The 22,908-nt window shown below is 43.9% G+C and overlaps 1 protein-coding gene across 2 annotated transcripts in view; it reads left to right on the forward strand.

Moving 5' to 3' along the window:
• ssbp2a (single stranded DNA binding protein 2a) overlaps positions 1-22,908 on the forward strand; it is a 298,038-nt gene that overhangs the window by 65,636 nt on the left and 209,494 nt on the right. The gene's annotated exons all lie outside the window — the stretch shown is intronic.

The raw sequence follows: 22,908 nt of genomic DNA on the forward strand, positions 1-22,908 counted from the left end.
ACAGTGAGCGATGTTCCAATAATAATCCAAGTGATGTTATCTTCGGTGTGAATACACACAGTGAGCAAAGTTCAAGCAAATATCATCCCACATGAACAATCCAAAAAGCAGGCACAGGGTGAGTGACAGTCTGAACAAAAAGCAGGATCTCTTCAGTGTTTACACACACGAAAAACGATAGGGTCAAAAGACTGTCTTGCAAAACTCACCCAGGCGCTGTGCGTAAAGAGAGCAGAATCAAACAGGGCGAGCGCGTCGTTACGGGGAGCGGGTTGTCCAAGCGGAATACTTCTTGAGTGTCCTGGGAGGCAAACACAGGGAACAGCAGGCAATGAAGAAACGGCAAATGCAGATAATATATCAAAACGATCCAACAACACTTGATGGGGAATCGGGGTATATATAATCAAAAGGAATGCTTAATGACAAGCTGTGACAGCTGCGGGATGAGATTGACAAGCGTGTGGTTGGGGAAGCACCAATCAAACGGCGTCTACAGGAAGAAGCGTGTGAAGAGGAGAATGCAATTAATTAACTGAAAACTAAAAGGAACAGAGCGAGTAGGCTTAAAGGAACAGAGCGAGTAGGTGAGCAGCGGACAAAACCTCACACTAATAATACCTATTAAGCATTAATTAATTATTCACCCACAAGAGTTTGATTAGCAATTATAGGTTAAAGTATTTTAATGTATGATCTTCCATACACAGGTAGAGGAGGTAGGCTTTCTGTGTCATGCCCCTGCTCTACCTAGGAGCCACCCCTCACCTACACCAAGCTCTACCTAGGAGCCACCCCTCACCTAAATCAAGCTTAGTATTTCTGCGTCATGCCCCTGCTCTACCTAGGAGCCACCCCTCACCTAAACCAAGCTCTACCTAGGAGCCACCCCTCACCTAAACCAAGCTTAGTATTTTTTGCGTCATGCCCCTGCTCTACCTAGGAGCCACCCCTCACCTAAACCAAGCTCTACCTAGGAGCCACCCCTCACCTAAACCAAGCTCTACCTAGGAGCCACCCCTCACCTAAACCAAGCTCTAGCTAGGAGCCACCCCTCACCTAAACCAAGCTCAGTATTTCTGCGTCATGCCCTTGCTCTACCGAGGAGTCACCCCTCACCTAAACCAAGCTCAGTATTTCTGCGTCATGCCCCTGCTCTACCTAGGAGCTACCCCTCACCTAAACCAAGCTTAGTATTTCCATATCTCTGAGAAACGTCTGCCCTGGAGAATTGCATGCTGTGTGCTACTGAAGTAAAAAGGGTCCTTGGTTCTTATATTAAGAACCAGCTATGATACTCTGCGTTGTGTCTGTCCATTTACTAATTCCCTTTTACTTTAAAAAGGCCAAGCATGGCCTTGTAACGACGGCGGAGCAGGAGAATGAAATGAAGACGATGAGAGTTTGCTAATGTCCAAAATCCGCTTTTTATTTCACAAGCAAAAGTGAAATAACAAAGGCTTGAATTCAAAACGTACAATGAAACAAAGATACCATGAGACTATGCCCTCAGCTCTTTGTTTCAGACTAATCAAAAGGAAGTTACTAAAGGAATGGTCAATGTAGGCCACCAGCTCACAAGCCACGGCAATGGGGGGGGGGGGGGGGGGGTCGGCTGCTGATGGAGGCGCAGTGTTCAGGGTAACAGAGCATGAGGTGAGGCGGACCTTTAAAAAAGTGAATATCAGGAAGGCAGCAGGTCCGGACGGCATCCCCGGCCGCGTCCTAAAAGTCTGTGCCGACCAACTGGCCCCAGTATTCACTGACATATTTAACCTGTCCTTAGAACAGGCTGTCATCCCCACCTGCCTGAAGAAGTCCACTATTATCCCTGTACCCAAAAAATCCAAGCCTGCTTGCCTCAACGATTACCGCCCTGTAGCTCTCACCTCCATAGCCATGAAGTGCTTTGAGAAGCTAGTAAAGGGCTACATCTGCTCCTCCCTCCCCATCAACATGGACCCCCTGCAATTTGCATACCGCCCCAACAGGTCCACGGAGGACGCCATAGCCCATGTGCTGCACACAGCAGCATCACACCTGGACAAGAGGCAGGGGAACTATGTGAGAATGCTATTCATCGACTACAGCTCGGCATTCAATACCATAGTCCCCTCCATACTCATAGCCAAGCTCAGGGACCTGGGCTTGGGCTATGACCTCTGCCAGTGGGTCTTGGACTTCCTGACTGGCAGACCCCAGGTGGTGAGAGCAGGCAACTGCACCTCCTCATCCATCACCCTCAACATAGGGGCCCCCCAGGGCTGTGTTCTGAGTCCCCTCCTCTACTCCCTGTACACACACGACTGTGTGGCTCAGCGGAGTAGCAATACAATCATCAAATTTGCTGACGACACAGTGGTGGTGGGCCTGATCTCTGCCAACGACGAGAGGGCCTACCTGGAAGAGGTCAAGGTCCTGGCGGGATGGTGCCAGGAAAACAGCCTCTCCCTGAACGTCAGCAAAACAAAGGAGATGATTGTGGACTTCAGGAGGTCGGGGGTCAAGGACTACAGCCCCCTCAGCATCGACGGGGCACCGGTTGAGAGAGTCAACAGCTTTAAGTACCTCGGAGCCTACATATCCGAGGACTTGACATGGACCACACACATTGACAGTGTTGTGAAGAAGGCACGACAACGCCTCTACTTCCTCAGGCGCCTAAGGAAGTTCCAAGTCAGTCAGAAGATCCTTAAGAACTTCTACTCATGTACAATAGAGAGCATCTTGACCGGCAACATCACCTCCTGGTTTGGGAATAGCACTGCACAAGACCGAAGCAGACTACAAAGAGTGACACGTTCAGCCGAACGCACAATTGGAGGGGGGCTCCCCACCCTCCAGAACATTTACAACAAGCGTTGCACGGGCAAGGCTAAGAGAATCATTAAAGACTCCAGTCACCCGAACAACTGCCTCTTTGAACTGCTGCGGTCAGGCAAGCGATACCGGAGTCTCAAGGCGAGCACAGAAAGACTCAGAAGAAGCTTCTATCCCCAGGCCATCAGGCTGCTAAACGAACAATGAATGAACACTACACAACAACAACCACCAAACGCACATAGCACACACATCCACACGCACACACTCACTTTAAACAAACACACTGTAGCACCCACTCCACACACTTTATAGCACACACCCACTTTAAACAAACACACTGTAGCACCCACTCCCCACACTTTATATTTATTGATGAAGGATTGCACTACAACTCATACACCTTACTGTAAATTGTACCTAAAATTGTACCTCATCCCATTTCTGCTTTGCACTAGATAGTACTGTACATTAGTACACTGCATAGTATTGTATATTATATGGTAACTCAGAACATTGTACATATGTCTATACCGAACACTGTGACCTCATTTTTCTTCTAAATTACATGCTATATTATGTTATTTGATACTATCTTGTCTAGCACAGTCTCTGGAGCGTAACAGTAAGAAGCATTTTGTATGAAAGTATTCTGTACTTCTGTATGACAACTATTAAAGAACTTGAACTTGTTGCCTGGTGTCAACAAAGGAATCTGGTTTGAAGAGCGTCTTCTTCTCTGTTCCTGCTGCCGTCCTCCTGTGGGTCTCTGTCTGGGCTCAAGAAAGCGTGTGTGTGTTGTTGCGTTCGTTCTGCTCTCTCTCCCTAGAGTGCTAATCTTTAAAGCCTTTCCTCCTCCCCTTGAGGTCTTACGTCAGAGGGGAGGACCTCTTTAGAAGAGAGAGATTCTGATTGGCTGAGGCGCATACTCGGTCATTTTGAACCAGGCCTAACGCCGGATATTACCTTATAAGGAAATATCTTTGCTAGATGCAATTTTTACAGGGCAGGCTGTTTTTTGATTAGAGAATTATTTAGTTTAGCGTTTAAATGTATCCGCATTAGATTTATCAATTTATCAATCAAAGATTAATGCTTATTTTGATTAAACATCTCATTTAGTCTTTCCACCGAATCCTAAACATAGATTAAACCTATTGTGGGTTTATAAGACAAACTGTTTTACTTTCTGTAATCTAGGTTAATATCTTTGAAGTTAATTTGATGCTTAAACCTGTTTTAGACCATACGAATATCAGTTCAATATTGTAAACAGATTGATTTCTATAGCTTGACTATACTTTGTAAAGATGAATACACTATTTTATAACTGTTTTTACTGATTGATTTAGACTTTACACCAATGGAACAAGTACATTATCACTGAATTAGTGTATTCTTATTAGTTTGGCCGCTGTGACTCTCTCCCTGCAAACCAGGAGAGGCGTTTTCTGCCGGTGTTATCTGAAACCTCCTTTGAAGCTCTGTGCCCTATCTATACCAGTGGTTCCCAAAGTCGGGGTCGCGACCCAAAGGTGGGCCGCGAGCAGCCACGGGTGGGCCGCGAGATGATTTTTTATTTTTTTTTGTCAGGCCACTGAACTTAGAAGCAGGCCAGGACAGTGTTTCTAGTTGTATTCTAAAATTCTATTCTATTGTATTCTAAAATGTGACTATATGGTTTTATATTAACTTAATAAATAAACAAAAACGAAAAATCTACTTATTTCAACGAACATTTCAAACTAAATAACAGATTATGCACATAAAACGCTGAAAACAACCGAAGCAACAATAGTATTTTAATGAGGCTATTATTATTATCATTATTATTTTGCAACAAGTTAGCCCTCTCATAAATAGCACATATAAATGAATAACTAACTTGAACTAACTTAATAGGATTGAAGTGATATTTGGCTTAAAAAATCGGTCGACTGGAGAAAAAAAAAAAAAAAAAAAGCCTGACGATGTGCATTGGGCCGCGGCTCTCTGACGCCTTATTTTCTGGGCCCTGGCCTGAAAAGTTTGGGAACCCCTGATCTATACGACCCCCCAGACTGGGTGGCCGCTCTCAGCGTTTCTATAGACAGCTGCGGCCTGTAAATTGTAACAACTGGGCGTTTGCTGCCAGCTCTATTCAGCGTCCTGTTTTGGTAAACAGTCTTTTGTTCTAATTTCAAAGCTGGCCGATCAACCTGAGCTAGTATCCTGTCTTATTTTACATATAATGCTCTCCTGGGGGGTTGCTTAATCAGGGAGAGATTATCCTTTACTCCAGGTGCAGGTTGGTCAGACCAAATAGTGCATACTCTATCAGTCACTTTACTTGTGGTCTATTATAAAAAGCTTTTAGGGATTTACTAATATGAGACTTCTAAAATCCATGTATTTTAACTACCTGTTGGGGAGAACATTCAGACTATTCTAAAATGTGTATGCACTGGTCCTACACCCAATCCAACCTCTTTCCGGAGCCGTTAACCTATGGAACTCAAGTCTCATCAAACATACCCATATTTCCATAATAGTTGGACAGTTTGGACAGAGAAATCTACTACACTACTGTACATGTCAAAAGTGTCCAAAGTGGAATGCACACAGTCACACACAAGCAACACACAGAAAACATCTCTCACCTCAGCATTTCTTTCTACTGTAGCTTTAACTTACAGTATCTTGTGCAAAACCAATAACTTTGTGATTGAAGGATTTGGATTTCAGAGTAGGTATGACGAATTAGCAATACATTTGTACAATTGTAAAATAGTTTTACCACGGCTTGAGTCAAGTGAAAAGAGATTACTGACAAACTTGTAAAAGCAAACAGCATTTGTATTGCCACGCAGGGAGACCGATTTCTATCACAGGCCAGTTGAATTGCACCTATGAGAGGCAACGGGTGAAAATGAATTGATAAAGCAAATTCAGTCTGCAGGCCGGATGAACGCGCCAGGCAGGGCCTCGAGTTTGACACATGTGGTTTAGGGGGTACTACAACATGTTAGAAAAAAACCCACACTGTTCTCACGTCTGCGCATTCATCGAGAACGTACTTCAAACTCTTTTGGAGAGAACGTCATCAAAGTAATCTCACCAGGCAGTTCAACAAGGAAGTGAATGGAGCGTGAAATTACAGCGAATACATATTCAATAATAGGCAAAGCACCATTTTCTGGAAGATGAAAAGTTTCTAACCTAGGGCAGGTATATCTTATATTTCCGAGTTTGTTAGTTTTCCAGTGTGCATTGAGTTTGTGAGCTCACGACCAAAGCGAAGTCAGGGCTTGTTTTACTGCACGGTTGCAGCTTGATACATTTTGCGTTACTCTCAATGTGCATTTCCTAACTAAAAATGTCAAAAAAATTCTCAACTCTAAACAGCACTTGTAAGCATGACTTCCAAATCTGTAAACAAAAAGCAAATGGCGAAATTGATGAGAGCACCGCTTGTGTACTCCAGCCACGCTGCATGCTTTTCAGAGAGTAAGCTCACAAATTCAATGGCTACATGAAAATACTACCAACCAATACTACCAACCTCAGAAATGTAAGTTATACCTGTCCTAGCTTACAAGCGTTTCCTCCTCCAGAAAATGGTACTCAGCCTGTATTTTAAGTTTTAATTTAGCTGTAATTTCGCGCTCCATTCATTTCCTCATTGAGCTGCCTGGCGAGATTACTTTGATGACACTCTCCCCAAAATGTTTGAAGCACATTCTCGATGAATGCACAGGCATGAGTACAAAGCAGGCTTTTTTGTCCTAATATGTTGTAGTTCCCCCTAAACAATATACATTTAAAGGCTGTTGTTCCCCTTTAATGGCACATTGCTGGCCTTGATTAATCGGGGAGAGTGTTTAGCTGTCACACACAGGATGGTCCTCAGCAGGGACAGCGGTTTGATCATTACTCCCTCTTTTAACACTTTGACTGCCACACTCTTTGCGCGTTGTGTTGTGAGGGTGCCAGCCTTATAGTCGTTTCCGCTGTCGCTTCACTATGTTTGCGAAGCTGTGTGGGTGTTCTGTATTACAGCTGTGGGGACATGGTGTGGCTCATTTTGACAAACGTTACTTGTAGTGCAAGATGGGAATAATAGTTTGTTTCCACAGTTTGTTTCCAATAGTCTGTAGTTTATTACACGCTAAACATCGCGCATTTCCAAGATAATCCAGTATTTTTTCATAGATCGCGAGATAAAACGCAATGTGCAATAAGCCCAAACCGTTCTGGCTGATCCCATGAAACTCCAAATACTCCCAAATCAAAGGTATATGACATGTATATATATACCATCACAAAATCATCAAGGGGGGGGGGGGGGGGGTCGTTTCAACTCAAAACTCTGATCGTGTTTGCCGACCATGTTTTTTGTCCCGTGAAACACAGGACTTGTTAGAAAAACATGTTTCAGATTCGGTAAAATAGACATAGGATGTACCTTACCTTAGCCGGAAGGTATTCCAATAAGAATAATTCCAAGTGATCGCATCGCCATCTCGATTACCAGCGTATATGTCTATACACGTTTCGATGGTCAAATACGCGTATGCAACGGAATTCCGAGGCGAGCAATGTGAATTAAACCTAGGAGAAAATGAAAGTGAAGCTGACTATCAACCCCCAAGCCATTGCAGTTCAGACACGGACCACCTGGTCATAGTCGATCAGAATGCAGTTCTAATGCGTGGAGACGTGCCTAAATGATGCAGATCGCTCCTGGAAGGTCTGTAGAGCGGGGATCAAAGTAAAAAGATCAAATGGTCCAAAAACGTATTATCTCGTTTTTGGCAATGAATGTGTTAAGGTGGGGGTCCCATTCCCTCCAGACTCGTCAACGATAGGGGCCGGGTGAGATGGATTTGTTTGATGATTGAATATTAGATGAGAAGCCCACTTGGGTCTTCTGCTGTGGACCGTTGGGAAAGGGGTTGGAGGTGATAATGATGATGATACCAGCTCTGAGTCCTCAGAATTACGGATGTCTTTTGTGTGTGATTTTGTGATTTTGTGGCTGTTGTGTGGCGTTTGGCTGCACTGAGCCATGTAAATCCATGACCCTCTCTGCAGTTGTCGACCACACGTTGTCGACGTGTGTTCTATACATAACAACAGCACTCATTTTAGAGTATGCAGTTGTTTCATCCACTGGAACGTATTTTCTTTAATACATAATTTCTGTTTTATTTGTAGAAGAATTCCATACATTTTCCAAAGTCCTGTACTTCAGAACAACTATAACATAAATGCCCCACAGTCTTACCTTCACTAACACTGTCTCGTACTGTGAACACAGGCAGCAGAGATTTGAGGTGGTAATTTAGTCTTTTGTAGTAGGTAAGCATATCGATGAGGTAATTACAGTATTTCAACTTCCTGGACTTCGCCTCAGTTCAATCTGGGATTACCTTCCATTGTTATTACTTCTCACACAGAGCTCATTCAAATTCATACAGTAAGAAAAATGAAAATTGATATTTGTTGTGTCCTATATCTGTCTCCCTGATGTTCTCTCTGTTGATCTTCTGTGTCTGTGCAGCATAGTTTTGTGTAGCCTATTTTTTCTGCGGCCACTCCGGCCATGGGGATTTTGTGTTAATGTGCAGAAGGAGGTCACAGCAGGGTTCTTGGCTAACTCAGCAACAGCATCGTCATTACATTAGAACAGGGGTTCCCAAACTTTTTCAGCTCGAGACCCAAAAGAGAAATTTGGTGTTTCCCCGGGACCCAAACTTACAAAAATACATCATGAATTGCCATAACATACATTTATAGGGCGGCCGGGTAGTGCAGCGGACTAAGCGTCTGTCTACCACCACAGAGACAGTGGGATCGAATCCAGCTGTGGTGCTTCCGGGTTGGCCGACCGTCCATACTAACACAATTGGCAGTGTTAGCGGATGGGAAACCCGGCGAGGGTGGGTCCTGGTCGTTGTAAACAGCGACTCCTACAGTTCGGTCGGGGCGCCTGCACAGCAAGGGAAGGATCTAGGAGAGGTAGTGTGACCTTCCACACGTTACACTCTCCCAGTGAGAGTCCGCGCTGCCAGGTGAAAAGAAACGGTGGGCTGGGTACACATGTCGGAGGAAGCATGTGATAGTCTCCGCCCTCCCGGACCGATGGTAGGGGGTAGAGTGCGCAATGACCAGGAAGGGGATTGGGAATTGGCATGACAACTAACATTGGAATGGGAGAAAAAACAGAAAAAGAATCGGGGAAAAGATAATAATAAAAAAAAAAAAAACACATACATTTATAAACTACTGATAAAGAGTTTGGGAAACACTACATTAGAACATTAGAATAATGAAGGTTTTCCGAGCTCATGGGTCTTCTTGGGGTTCTCCGCATCTGACTTTTTTTAGGGATCTCTAATCCCCCATCCCACCCTCCTTTCATCACCAGAAACTAGGGATGCCCACAACTGGGTGTTGAGGGCACAGCACTTGGCTGGTTCTCCTCCTACCTCACAGACAGACAACAATTCATCTCCCTCTCTGGCCACACCTCCTCCCCCTCCCCAGTCACACAGGGGGTCCCCCAAGGCTCAGTCCTTGGCCCCCTGCTCTTCATCTGCTACATTCTCCCCCTTGGTCACATCATCCGTAAATACCACCTCAACTTCCACTGCTACGCTGACGACACCCAAATCTACATCAGTACACAATCCCCCCACAGCCCACCCCTCAGTCACATCGAATCCTGCATTACGGAACTCCAAACTTGGATGACTCACAACTTCCTCAAACTGAACAGTGACAAGACTGAACTTCTCATTATTGGCACCAAAACCACCCTCACCAGATCCGGACCCATCACACTCACCATCAACGACTCCACCATCACCCCCTCCCCCCTAGTCTGAAACCTTGGTGTCCTCCTTGACCCCACCCTCTCATTTGACCCCCACGTCCGCTCCATCGTAAAAATATCATACTTTCACCTCCGCAACATTGCAAAAATCCATCACTGCCTCTCCCCCCCTGCTGCTGAATCCCTCATTCACGCCTTCATCTCCTCCCGCCTGGACTACTGCAACTCCCTCCTCACTGGTATCACCTCCCGCTCCCTCCATAAACTGCAAATGGTCCAAAATTCAGCCGCCCGCCTCCTCACTAACACCCGGTCCCGCGAACACATCACTCCTGTCCTCCACTCCCTCCACTGGCTCCCGATCAAACACAGCATAAACTTTAAAACACTACTCCTCACCTTCAAAGCCCTCCACAGCCTGGCCCCCCCCTACCTGACTGATCTCCTTCTTCCCTACCGCCCCACCCGTTCCCTCCGGTCCTCCTCCACTGCCTCCCTCACTGTCCCGACATCCAAGCTTAAAAACTTTGGAGATCGGGCCTTCTCTCGTACTGCACCCCGACTCTGGAACTCCCTCCCCCAGTCCATCAGAGACTCCCCTACACTCTCCACCTTCAAAGCTCGCCTCAAAACCCACCTGTTCTCCCTTGCCTTCAACCCCCCCCCCCCACCCATAACCTGATTGATGTCTGTCTCCAGTCTTTTTTGTGCTATCATGATGTCTTCCCTGTTCCCCCCATGGTCTCATGTTCCTTTTGTTTTTGTTTCTTTGTTGTTTCTTTGTTTTTGTTTCTTTGCTTTTGTTTCTTTGTTTGTACTCTTGCTCCCGACTATTGTCAGCGACTTCGGGTTATTGAGAAGCGCTATATAAATTGAATGAATTATTATTATTATTATGCCCCAATCGATCGGCCAGCGATCGGTATCGGCTGATTTTCAGTATAAATATGAGATCGGTGAATACCGATAATGCTTCATTTTCGCCGATCGTGAAAACCGATCGAAAAACATGATCCAATTCTTAGCGGAGTTCTCACTCTGTGACTTCTCTCTCAAGCACACAAAGCTGCAGTGCACTGCCCCTCCTCCTCCTCCCCCTACCCCTCCCAAACCCGTGTCAACAAGCTGCAGCAATAGTCTGCTCTAGTGCATGCGACCTCTGTGAGCTAACGTTAGCTACCTAGCTATCGTTACTGTTTAAACAAAATCACCCAGTCAACTATTAACTTTTAGTTTAATACATGAGGCATTGTCTAACGGTATCTAGCTGGCGAGCTACTGATAGCTCCTGATATCAACAAATGCTCCAGCAATAGTCTAGTAGTGCATGATACCTCCGTTAGCTAGGTAGCTCACGTTAGCTCACGTTAGCTCCCTGTTAAAAACGAAATGACCCAGTAAACTAAATAGTTCACTGATGCGTTGTCTTAACATTATCTAGCCGGCTAGCAGTAGCTACAGATAGCTCCTGATATCAATGTCTTATAACATTGATTCGATGCGTATTCGAGCCCCTGGCTTGCATCGCAGTCACGAAAGGGGCTAGCTGAGGGAGTAGGGTATATCTGCAGAGCCGCAGATATACCCTGCTGAGGGCATGCTGAATGTGATTTGACCAAAGCAGAGTATACACACAGGAGCTGTTTGAAGATAGCAAGCATTTTGACTTGTTGCGTGGTGGCGATGTCTCGCAGATAATACAACTACAAGTATAATTATATAATATATATATTTTATAATTTGTGTGTGTGTGTGTGTGTGTGTGTGTGTGTGTGTGTGTGTGTGTGTGTGTGTGTGTGTGTGTGTATGTGTATGTGTATGTGTGTGTGTGTGTGTGTGTGTGTGTGTGTGTGTGTGTGTGAGTGTGTCTCTCTTTTGTTCATTATTAAGTGGTGGAAATGTACTAATTTCTCTATTGCTGTCCTATAAACCGGTCTGTCTGTCTCTCGCTCGCTATCTGTCTCTCTCTCTTGCCATCCATTGAGTGGTAGAAATCAACTCAATTCCCATCACAGTCTTACTTTCCTGATGTAGATTTTAGTGTTAGTAGGACGATTCCTTGGCCATGTGTCAGAGGTTATTCAACCATGTCAACGTTTTAGCATGTCTTGAATACATGTCAATTAAGTTGCCGATTTAGGTTGGGAACATATAATCACCCTTCCATTATATCTATAACGGGGACAAGATAATCTGGACCTGATCTATAGTAGGCAAATCTAATCACTATAAAGTCATTGTCTGTTCTGATTTGTGGCTCTGCCAGCCTTTGGTCACTGTGGCAGTAAATTGATTAGCAGTGATATACTGGTCTCTCCTAAATGCTGATTCAGTAAAATAGATTAATTTCTGTCCCTTGTGCTCAGGTGGCACCTAAATTGCAAGCCAGCTCTTTCCTCCTCTCATCGCCAGCGCCAGAACACATCTAGTGGAGTGGGATCAGCACAGACTGATCTTGGTTCAGTACATTTTCTCCTTCAATATCTTCTTCAAAATATGGCAAAGATCACATCACCAACAGTATGTTGCTCACTCTATACAGTACCAGTCACTAGGGATGGGCGTGTGTCATCGATTACTTGAGTACTCGCCAAGGGTGCTTTTCTTAAACAAATAAATGTATTTGGTTACCTCCAACATTGCCACTGAAACAGAAATCTGGCTCTGAAATCCTGCAAGGTGTGAGCTTTTGCCGGAAGACAACAACTGGAAACTGTGGAGCATGGAGAGCTAATGTCCTATATCCAGCCTCCTAGCTAGCGTTATTGTGAAATGTTTGTAGCACAGCAACAAGCCTCAGCAATCAGCATTATCTAAAAGATAAAAACAGTGGTTCGTGTTTGTGAATTTCCACGAGTGAGACACAATAAAATCGGTAGCGTGTGTGTGTGTGGGCGGGCGTGCGTGCGTGCGTGTGAATCTGCGCAATATCTCGTTATTACTGCTGCAACACTATTGATGATCCGTTCTAAAAATAGATTTCCCTAAACAATTACTGGAGCACTACACTATTATGCAAGTACTCAATCTGGGAAGACATTACTCGTGCCCATCCCCACCAGTCACCTTGTATCCATGTTAGAGATGTTCCGATACCATTTTTTCCTTTCCGATCCGATTCCGATACCTAAGCTTTGGGTATCGGCCGATACCGATACTTATCCGATACCAGTGCATACATTAAAAAAAATAAAAAATAAAATTATATAAATTATAATTTTTTTTTTTTTTTTTTTATAAATACAGCTACTGTTTTATATATACTGTTTTTTAGTAATAACTATAAAGTAATGGTATTTATTCAACAACAGGTGATTGTATAGATTAGTATTAGTATCAGTAATTGAAAACTCTCAATGAGTTCACCCACGGAAAGGTTGTTGTTGGCACATTAGTTCCACACGGACATTCGTTGCTGCACTTGCTTCCACAAGAAGGCTCCGTTGAAGTAGCAGAGGCTCTGTTGTTGTGATTTTTGCACAATAAATATTCAACATTCTCTTTTGAGACTCCGCCTCAGACTCTTATCATTTGGCACTAAAAGCTAAACATTGTCGCCGATATGGCTGTCCGCAACATGTCATTAATTGTGTACGCGACGTGCAATTGTGCAATGACGACGTTACCATGAGCTAGGAAAGACTAACGTTACTGGTGACATTGTGATTTAACTTGGAATACTCCTTTGCCAACTTGCTGTACTTTGCTTGCAGGTCTGCAGCCATTATTGCTGGATTATGAATAGCCCCAACTTTAGCCAAGGTAACGTTATGGCTAAACCTTTAACGTTAGTTAATGCTAGCTTTCGGTTAGCTGTTCAGCTAATGCTAATAACATCAGAGCTCCCCGTCAACAGCGCTCTGCCGGGACGATGGCATTTTAAGAAAGTATCTGCTCTGCTGTTAAAATGGAAATTGACACTTTAATTCACGGTCGATTAAGCACACGTTTGTTTTATAATGCTCACTCAGCGAGTAGGGTATATCTACAGAGCCCAACGTCTGCAGTGTTGTTGATAAATGACGTCATATGGTATCGGAGCGCAACATTAGAGGGTACTCGCCGATACCGATACCAGCATTTTAGGCAGTATCGGCGGCATTTCCGATACTGGTATCGGTATCGGAACAACTCTAATCCATGTTAACGGCTACCATGGGGAACCTTTAAGTTGTCCTCACTCTTCCACTTGCCAGTCAGATCTTTTTCAAATGCCAAATTGCACCAACCATATGTGTCTGTGGGCCATGCATACTGAACATGTTCTTGAGAGTGGAAAATACATGTTCACAAAATATATAGTGGAAACACCCAAGTTCATCCAATCTTTATTTAATACAATAAATATACAATAAATGCAAAACATAATAGAGTATGTAAAATAAATTAAAACAACAGCAGATTATAGTGGTATGGTTGGTGATTAGGGATTTAAACTGACCAAATTATACAGAAATATTGAGTTTTAGAGTTTGTTGAATGATGTTCCACATGTCAGGAGCACAGAAGTTAAGAGCAGATTTCCCAAGTTCAGTATGAACTATGAAATAGCAAAGTTATATAATTTGGTCAATCTCCAATTATGGCTTTATTTAGAAACAGATGCCATTGAATGTACTGTAACTCTCGCCTCTCTGCAAGGGAGGACCATCCAACTCTACTATACAGGTCACAATGGTGAGTACATTAACCATCACCGGCGACAAATCTAATGGCTGAATGATATACAGAATCTAACGGCATAAGAGTGGAAGCCACCGCATCCTGTAATGATGTCTGTAAATTACATCTCCGTAGTCCAACACAGACTTGAAAACTGCTTCAACGACTCTCTTTCTTCTAATTATTGGGAAGCTGGCTCTATTCCTAAAGAAGCCAATCTTTGCTGCAGTTTACTGGCAAGAACGCCCACCTGCTATTTAAATGTAAAATTGTCACCCATTCACAGTACAGTAGATATATGCAAGTCATTATAAACAATGGTCCTCATTCTCGAACGGACATACGTGAAAGTTACCAAGGAATTCCTGTGTAACTCGATTTACAGTACGTACTTATTCAGCATTCTCGAATGGCTTTGTATTGTAAATTCGTTGTAGGATTTATGTAGGATTTACAAACTCGAAAAGGCAGTAAGTAACTATAATGATTATAAATACGACAATATTTGTATCATTAACAATTACGTTTTGCATTTATAGTCCTGACTCAATGAGGCATCGTGAGCATTACGCACACACACTGCAAACTAAATAAATAAGAACTAAACCGATCACCGCGGATATAGCTACTGTATAGTGGAATATACTGTATTAATATGCCATATACTGTCTTCTTCTCTATATTTATTGTTGGTTTGATTTATTCCTATTGCTAGAACTAAATAAATGTGGAGAAAAGGCTTAGTGAGGCAGCCTCAGCGCACAAGCACACACACACACACACACACACACACACACACACACACACACACACACACACACACACACACACACACACACACATACTGTATATGTGCAAAATTAATCGTTCCAGCAAAGTAGGCTTCTATTATTCTAATGACTTGTTTTATTAGGTATTATAGTAGTAAGTCCTACTGTAGAACATGACATAATGTTTATTAGTAGGACTTATTAGCATGACATCTCATTTAGTAATGTCAATACTGAACGCGATTGATGTCTGGGTTTCATCACATTGTATGTTACTATTGCACTTGTGCTGTATAATGACAATACATTTGAATCTAATCTCATTTTGAGATCAGTCGCAAATCGCTTCCTCGCTACCTGTTTAACACTTTGAATGCCATCCACGAGTTTTCTCGTGTTTACCCCCCGCGGGTTGAATGCCCACTCACGAGAATATATATATATATATTTTTTTTTATTAGCGATCTGAAATCATATTGCATCAAGCATCCTTACCGTTGGAGATCCAGTCACCCCAGGCGCTCAGATGTGAAAAAAGCGCCCCCTATCGTCTCCCAGATGGTAAATCACCCTTTTGGATTGGACTCAATGAAAATGAATGGGGAAAAAAAACCTGCACTCCACATTTTACTTCTCACTCATGTAACCGGGGTCTACCAGAGTTTACTCTGGAGCCTCGGAGCCGCGACGAATATGTGTTTTTACTGTATACACGATGGATCAATCAAATGAGCGATTTTTTTGAATGGCGATCGGGAATTGTAATAAACCATTTGGATACCATCTGATCTCAGGTAAGGAATCTATTTATATTTTTTTTGATCCACTTTTTCTCCCATTTTTTCTATATTTTTCTCCCATCCCAATTTCGTATCATCCAATTCAACCCTCCCCTGTCACGAACGCTGTTTCTTGCCTCCCACAAGCCGGCTGCAGTGAGGACTAAGTCATACATAGCACAAGTCCCCTCCGGTACTTGAGGTAACAGCAGTCGCATCTTTTCACCTGCGCAGCTCGACCCCTCAGTGTCGAGGAGTAACGCGTGGGAGGCTCACGCTGCCCCCGACACTTCCTGATTCTACTGCGCAGGCGCACCAACCGACTTGTAGGAGTCGCTTGTTCACAACGTTCGATCCCCACCCTTCAGTTTTTCCCTCCCCGTAATACGGCCAATGTGTATTACTGCGGACGACCAGCCAAACTGAAAAACAATGTGGAGAGCTGGATTCGAACACGCGAATCCTAGCGTCTCCACACTGGTGGCGAGTGCCTTAGACCACTACACCACCTAGCCGCCCTCAGGTAAGGAATCTATGTTATCAGTATTAGGATAATCAGACTCGTTTTCACAGAAATATAAGCTTTTATGTGATTATGGTGATAGGCTGTTTGACTCTGCTCGCGGTCAGGAAATAGGAGACTCGATTTTCGGCTCGCCGCAAGAGCGTGCGTGCGTACACATACTATCGATCATCTAGCGTTTATTTGAAAACGATTCATTAATAGGCCGAAAAATTACAACATTCTAGAATATTCCAGTAAAAGGCGATTATCATAGAATGTGTTGTTTTTTCCATGAAATCGAGTGATTTTCAAAATGCTAGAAGACGGAAATGAAGCGATAAAAAAACAATCTGCCATGACAATGTTGACTGGAAAATTAGTCTTTGATAAGCGACGGGCAGATTAGACACATAGCCATAATTTTAAACATAGATTAGGTGATATTAACGTTAACATTGGAGTGGATGTGGGCATTCAAGGGGGTAAAAAGGAAAACACGGCTGGCTCCTAAAGTGTTAATGGGTCAGCATGGTGCAGATGCAATGCCGCCCCTCTCGCTGTTTTGCACACGGCCCGCACCGTTTTGCACACACCTCCTTTGCCTTATAAGGAGCTGGTGGGGCATGTCTATATGCAAATTCAGGTGTACGAGAACGCGCTTTGCAGTTTAAGAATGAGTGACGTTTTTCATTCAGGGGAACCCAGCTGTGAAGATTTTGGCCACTTATGGAGACCGTTTCACACATTCAGGAATCCGGAGGAGGATTTTTGTAAATGTATTAGTACGCATAGTCGAGAATGAGGACCAATATCTTTAGTTTTAGAAAACAACATACAGTATATAGTCTTAATAGCATTATGCATCAGTTTGAGACTAATAAGTCTCTCAGATAAGTAGCTTTTGAACCAACTGTAAGCATTTCTATCAAAGTCAACAATGCGTAATCTTTGCAAAAGAAGAGAATGGTTAACTGTGTCGAATGCCAGGGCCCCGTTCCCCGTACCTGGATAACTGAGTTAGCCGGATAACTTTCGGTCAAGCCTGACTTAAGCCGGACCTTCCCATTCCCCGAAGCTCGATTGTCTACTCTAAATCACCATGACAACAGATCAAAAAGTTTGAGCCTGGTCGGGAGCAGGGTTAACTTCAGTTAGCCGGATGAACCATGGCCACGCCCCCGCAAAGAAGTGACAGCTCGCTTCCTGAAATGATTCTCACAGTCTAGGATCTGCATTATACCATTCTGAATTACGTTTTTGTGCTCCATTCTTCCAGAGGGGGCTTTTGAAATGTAAAATAGACCCAAAATGCTGATACTAAATTCACTTTGTCCTAAATAATGCACGTTATATATACCGTGGCGCTCGCTAGGTGCGATGTACACATTATGTGGTTATTTTAACAACGCGCAGCATTGCAAATGTGAATCCCGCGGGGATATTTTTAATGAATGAAACCTATCGGCCGTTTGGCTCTGATTAGTTTCATATATTCTCCTCCGCTGTAGATTTGCTTAACGGAGCGCCCGGGATTGTGTTTCATTCAAGCATAAAATTGAAGTTTCTATGCGGGGATTGTGGTTTTTGTGTGATATTGTAACTGGGATTAAAATGTCTGATGAGATGCGCTGTTTGACGGATTTGAGAAATTGAATGAGCCGTTGACGTCACATTAATGCATTTGAGAATAAAGAGATAAAACTTCATTCAAAAGAAAAAATATTCTAAACACGGGTCTCTTGTCCATTGATGGTCTTGGATAAACAATGAATCTATCCCATCTGGCACAGTGACGCAGCGGTAGTGCTCAATCCTGGCAACCGGGCGACCGGTGTTCGAAACCCCGTGTTTCCAATATAATTTTTTGGAATATAATATTAATGATTATACGCAAAAGTAGCCTAGTTTTAAGTTAAAATATTATAAATCTACATGCATTGAGGATGTCATTCTTTATATAGCTCTCAACGTGCACCAAATTGAATTATTCCTACAAAAAAGCATTTCAAATGGCGATAGCAAGGACACAGACTAACTGAAAATACAAAAGGTCTTTTGTGTTGATAGACTTGGCGTGGGATTGGAACTCATTTAAAAGTGTTGACTGTCTCAGTTTAAGTGCTTTAAACTTGGTGCACTGATTTTCTTTGCTGCGCTTTCTTCATTGTGTCAAAGTTGTAGAATTGCTAACCTTGAACCCCCCCCACACACATACACACACACTTTTTTAGTTTGATCCACTTTTTTCTCCTCTTTTTTAATTTTTCTCCCATCCCAATTCCACTGTGCCAATTCTCCCCTCCCCTGTCTTGAACGTTGCTCGCATATGCCCCCCACTGGCCGGTTGTAGGGAGGATAGAAGCCTTGCATCACGTGTCCCCTCCAATACACGAGGAGGCAGCCTGTCACATCTTTTCACCTGCCAGCGCGGACTCTCATTGGCGAGGTGTAACGTGTGGGAGGCTCACACTACCCCCGCCATTTCCTGTCTCTGCTGTGCAGGCGTCCCCAACCGACCTGTAGGAGTCGCTGTTCACAACGTCCAGATTACCACCCATCGACTTCCACCCGCTAACTCTGCCAATTGAGTTAGTATGACGGCTGGCCCAAGCCGGAGGCAACGCCGAAAGCCGGAGTCGAACCCGGTGTCTCTTGCGTTGGTGACGAGCGCAATGTCCGCTGCGCCACCCAGCCGCACACACACACACACTTGATCACACACACCCCTCCACACTTATCTCTGCTCAATATTTATCACTCACTTGAGTTTGAAATAGTTCAGCGCTTTTATGAAGAACACACTCAGCATACTGGTATTTAACTGGTGGCGTCTGACTATGAGACAGTGCTGTATCTTTCAAAGCACATCGGGTTAACTTTGAAAAGATAATGACACATGGGCGAGTTCCTTCATCTGCTTATTATTCCTATTTCAAACTGTTCAGACTCTGGCACGTGTGTGTGTGTGTGTGTGTGTGTGTGTGTGTGTGTGTGTGTGTGTGTGTGTGTGTGTGTGTGTGTGTGTGTGTGTGTGTGTGTGTGTGTGTGTGTGTGTGTGTGTGTGTGTGTGTGTGTGTGTGTGTGTGTGTGTGTGTGTGTGTGTGTGTGTGTGTGTGTGTGTGTGTGTGTGTGTGTGTGTGTGTGTGTGTGTGTGTGTGTGTGTGTGTGTGTGTGTGTGTGTGTGTGTGTGTGTGTGTGTGTGTGTGTGTGTGTGTGTGTGTGTGTGTGTGTGTGTGTGTGTGTGTGTGTGTGTGTGTGTGTGTGTGTGTGTGTGTGTGTGTGTGTGTGTGTGTGTGTGTGTGTGTGTGTGTGTGTGTGTGTGTGTGTGTGTGTGTGTGTGTGTGTGTGAGATAGAGAGAACCAGAATTGTAGGATTGGAGAGTGAGGGAGAAAGAGATGGACTCACTCAGAGAATGATGTCAGCAGAGAATGATGTCAGTGGGAGAGCGAGGGAGAGAGAGAGAAAGAGCGAGGGAGTAAGGGAGCGTGTGCGGGGGAGGGGACGGGTTTTAATAAGTATGATTTATAGGTATATTTTTGCCAAGCCTCAGTGCGTTTAAAGCTCCGTTCTTAAGGTCACTATATCAGCCCCGCTGAGAGAACTAGCGCCACCCTCTCTCTCTCGCTCTCTCACTCTCCTCACCTTTCTTCTCCTTTCCTCTCTTCACCTCTGCTTCTGTTACTTCCCTCCTGATCCCCCGCTTATCCTTCCCTTCCTTTCCTTTCATCGACAACCTCTCCTCTCCACCGCCACCCTTGTGATCCCTCCCTTTCATTTCTCTGTCTCTCTCTTATAATTTCTCTCAAATCCAGGTCACATGTCGGATCCGAGTCGTCTTGTTGCACCAGAGCTAACTTTCGTTCAAACCTGGCAGTCTGCCCCAAAAAGACAGACAGAGAGTTATTGCTTATAGCAAATAGACCGTTGAATTGACCCATAGTACTGAACGACGACGACAAATCTTCAACCTGAGCGTGACGTAAGAGCAAAATGGCAGCTGTGTGAATGGTCAATGGATACAGGCAGAGAGAGAGAGAGAATACATGGAAAACAACAAACAAGACATACCTCAGAGCGAGAGAGAGGATGCCTGAACAGACTGAGAAGAAGAGAGAGAGAGAGAGAGAGAGGGGGGAAATGTCTACATGTTATCATTTAGGTGTCAAGTTTTGTCAAGCCTCTCATTGTCCCGTTAACCTTGTGTGAAACGTTCCATCTCCCTCTCTTGGGTTAAATCACCTACAGCTACACCACGAGAGGAAAGGGTTCAGAGAAAGAGAGTGGGTGGGAGGGAGGGAGGGAGGGAGGGAGTGGCGGAGGATAGGAGAGAAAGGGAGAGCGGGAGTCAGCGAGCTGCTGCTGCTGCCACCACCTTTCATCCTCTCATCATCAGACCAACATGGCATAACAAGAGAGACCGAAAAAGAGAGACCGAGAGGAAGAGAGAGGTGTAATTGAGATAAAGGAGAAGGAAAGAGAGAGAGAGAGAGAGAGAGAGGTGTAATTGAGATGAAAGAGAAGGAGCGAGAGAGAGAGAGAGAAAGAGAGAGAGAGAGAGAGAGAGAGAGAGAGAGACAGGGTACCTGTGTGTGGAGACCAGAAAGGTGAGCAGTCCATCATCTTTAGACGGGCAGACAGAGGCTGTCTGGGGAGTTTATTTTTACCTCGGTCTCAGAGAGCAGAGAGGGACAGAGAGCGGCTACAATGGGGCTAGCAGCAGTGCCTTTTAGGAGGGTTTAGGTCAGCCGGATAGAAACAAAATGCTCCTAGACAAACGTGTGCAACGGGGGCGCACGTTTTAAATGCTGTGTTTGTTTTCAAGTGGGTTATCAGTGTTCAGGTCCAGTCATGCGGAACAGCTTTTCTGTTTCACTTCAGCTTTTCAAAATAAGAGTACAGTATGTACTATGTAGAATGAAAGCAGTGCAGACACATGTTATTATAACCCTTGTATTGTGTTTATTTTCTTCTTTTAGATATTTTTTTAAATAAATGTCTGTTTGTAAATTTGTGGCAAGCATACAGTTGTCTTTCATTTATTTTTAGAAGACCTGCAGGGGCTTTTCATCCCACCTGTACATACATTTATTGGCCTGGGTGAATACTCTATTCTGATTGGCTGGAGGGGTGTTGCTTATTTTTCCACATACTGCATGGAGAGAGCCTCATCACAGTTCAAAATTAATGCGCTTGTTTGGCTTTCTGGCAGAAAGCCCAGAAGGCAAACTTCTCCCATGTGCCAATGACAATGATCCAGAAATGTTACTTTATGCCAGGAAGCCTTTCTGTCAATAAATTTGCCTATGGTTAACACACATGGATATGATCTGACAGTATGTTTGGCTTACTAGCCAGACGTCTCATGTCCCCAAATCAATAACTCTATTTCACGTCAACACGTGATTAATCAAACACATGATTATTACGGTACTATTATGTATTATGAAAACGAAGCGACAGACGTTTTCTCCCTGTTTTGTGATGTCTGCCTGTGCTCCCCTCCTTGCATGTTTATTTGAGGTGGATGAAAGGGGAGTGGATACCCCCCATCCCCTGTTAGCACACAGTATAACATAATCCATGTAGATTGTAGTTGAAACATAAGACCAGTCTTGAAGGGTGAAGGTCTTACACAGAATAGTCAAAACACAAGAGAAATCAGTTACCTTTTCACATTCCACCTTTTTATCATTCAGTTACCTTACATCGCCAAGTCCACTGTAGGCTAAAATATCATATATGACAATATATATTTCTATTCGTTTTGATGGTATAATGGCCTATTAGGCCTGCAGAATACGTCTTTGCAGTTATTCCATTCCGAGGCCTGACAGGTACAGTTAGGAGTCTTGAGAGATCTGCTTATTGATCTCAACCGGATCAATGTTTGTCTTGTATTTATAGATCCAGTAGATCACCCCACTATAAGTCTCTTTTGGCTACCAACAGAGACACACTGGGTGGAGAATTGATTAACAAATCAAGTGGTTAATTAATTCTTACTGTGATCAAAGCCAAGAGAGGAAGTCTATGGAGAGCCTTAGGCCTCAAGTAGGTCCCCGATAGTGTGTTTCCACACTGTGTAATCTCACACTGGCATTGTGTTGCTGCTTATACTAGTGTGTGTGTGTGTGTGTGCATGTGTGTGCATGTGCGTGCATGTGCGCAAGGTTAAGCATGTGTGACGGCCAGGCTTAAGAACAGCCTCAGACGAAATTTACCCAGTTTTAGCATTTTTATCAAACATAACCCTTTCTGAGTGGCATTTCCGGCGTCAAATGGAAATAATTTATAATTAAATTAGATACCAATGATGTAAACTACCCATAATTGCAGAGTAGGGTTTAACCTGCAAGTTGGCCTTTAATGTATTATTTTTTGTCCTGGGTGATTTGAATCTGCTATATCATCATACTTTAATTGATCTGTACGCTATTTTCATATCTGGGCCTTGCAGAAAAGCGTACTAAAAGCATTATTCACACGACCATAGTCTAGTCAGTGTGTGTGGACTCTTATCCTTCAAGTATCAGGGCCTTGAATAGTGATGGAGG

The sequence above is a fragment of the Notolepis coatsorum genome (assembly GCF_963971535.1).
Source record: "Notolepis coatsorum genome assembly, chromosome: 1".
NCBI classification, from domain to species: domain Eukaryota; kingdom Metazoa; phylum Chordata; class Actinopteri; order Aulopiformes; family Paralepididae; genus Notolepis; species Notolepis coatsorum.